We start from the raw sequence: 1,690 nt of genomic DNA on the forward strand, positions 1-1,690 counted from the left end.
AAGACTCAAAATGTATTTAATCAGAACAGGCATATTTCTTTTATTATGATACTGTCTCTAAAATCTAGGTAATTAAAGTTGTAATAGATAAATACATTGAAAGGTAGTGTACCATGCACTGTGACTGTTTAACGAAGTGATGCATCTCTAGTGTACAGTTACCTTAAACTAGCATTACTGCCTAATTTGAATATAACATGAAAGATATGAATAACAGGTTTATTTCAATAAAATGAATAATAATATGCCATTACAGCTACAATCACTGAATTGACAAGCATACTTGACAAGTAAAAGAAACGTTATCTACAAATGGTTACCATAAATATATATAGAAGACCGGGAAGATTAGCCATTCAGTAGTTCAACAAGGAATGATATCATGCTGTTTCTAAACCTAGATGTTCTGCATTGTCATTATGTTTCTATGTGAACTAACTAATCATAACTAATGGAGTACAGCTGATATTCCTTTATGCATTGAGGAAATATATGGCAAAAAAAGCATTCCTCTAAGACAGTGGCTGGTTGTACAGCACTCTTACATAGGTATGCATTATATGGTCCAGTTAATAGGTTGTCCTGATAGGCTCTGCATTTTGAAGACAATATGCCAGCCACATGTTGATTCTTGACACCTGTATGTGAAATAAATAGAAGAAAAACTCAATGAAAAGTTATGTTCTGTTACCACATAACAATTTTCTAAACATTGCACTCAAGGTGCAGGTAGACATGAGAAATATCTGCATAGCCCATACTAGTATTTTACCCGCAGGTTGTACTTTAAGCCCTCAGTACATGAATAACTTTCATCTTAACCCTACCTAGACCGGGCTTTTTTTGACATGGGGGGACCGGGGGGGGGGCGCTCTTTTGACCCCCCCTAAGAACTCGCGAACGGTATGTCGTATGACCACCAAATTTTCAGAGAATGGTGTACTAGTGAAAATTTATCTTATCTACAATTTTTATGTAGTTATGACGTAATATGACGTCATTATGACGTCATTAATGTGATTTTATTGGCCAAAACCGTCTAAATAGGTTTTACCCTGAAAACTAAATGGTATTCAACATAACTGTACCAAAAGTGTTTATGACAGAATATTATGGTGTACTAAGTCTTATATTGCCCATAGCAACACCGGTGACGTCATAAAATGACGTCATGCATATATAAGATATCCGCCATCTTGGATCATCAATCTTGAATTTTCAAAAATAGTTTTTTTTTATGATAAAGCCTAAAATACATTGTAAACATACTAAAGACCTTCATTTAAACCTTTTTTGGTAAAAAGAAATGGAAGTATTGATGAAATTTTAATGGAAATAACCTGTATATACCTGTTCTAATGATATGGTCCGCCATCTTGGATTTTGGCCAATGACGTCATCAAATTAGCATAAATTATGCATATTTAATGATAAGATTTACATAAAATTATATGGGATGTTATTAATATTAGAAACCATGAGTAACTTGACATAAAACCCATAAAATTCTATTGTTGAAACAAAAAGTACTAAATTTAGCAAAAAATGCCTGTCAGAAACCCGTTGCCATGGCAACACAAAAAAATCATTATCTTATTTCAATGATTGAGAATTGTTGCCAACAATATTCTAGGAAAAGTCACCAAGTTTGGCCGTTCTACGGCTAGCCGTTCAGACGCTAGGTGACATC

The 1,690-nt window shown here is 33.8% G+C and overlaps 1 long non-coding RNA gene across 1 annotated transcript in view; it reads right to left on the reverse strand.

The window, feature by feature from the left end:
- Window positions 1-209: 209 nt before the first annotated feature.
- The window catches only part of LOC109476189, a 3,638-nt gene continuing 2,157 nt past the window's right edge, over window positions 210-1,690 (reverse strand). The window contains exon 2 of the long non-coding RNA XR_002140602.1: window positions 210-638. This is a non-coding gene — a long non-coding RNA (uncharacterized LOC109476189). The remainder of the gene's footprint in view (window positions 639-1,690) is intronic.

The sequence above is a fragment of the Branchiostoma belcheri genome, unplaced genomic scaffold (assembly GCF_001625305.1).
Source record: "Branchiostoma belcheri isolate BF01 breed outbred unplaced genomic scaffold, Haploidv18h27 scaffold364, whole genome shotgun sequence".
Classification (NCBI taxonomy): Eukaryota; Metazoa; Chordata; class Leptocardii; order Amphioxiformes; family Branchiostomatidae; genus Branchiostoma; species Branchiostoma belcheri.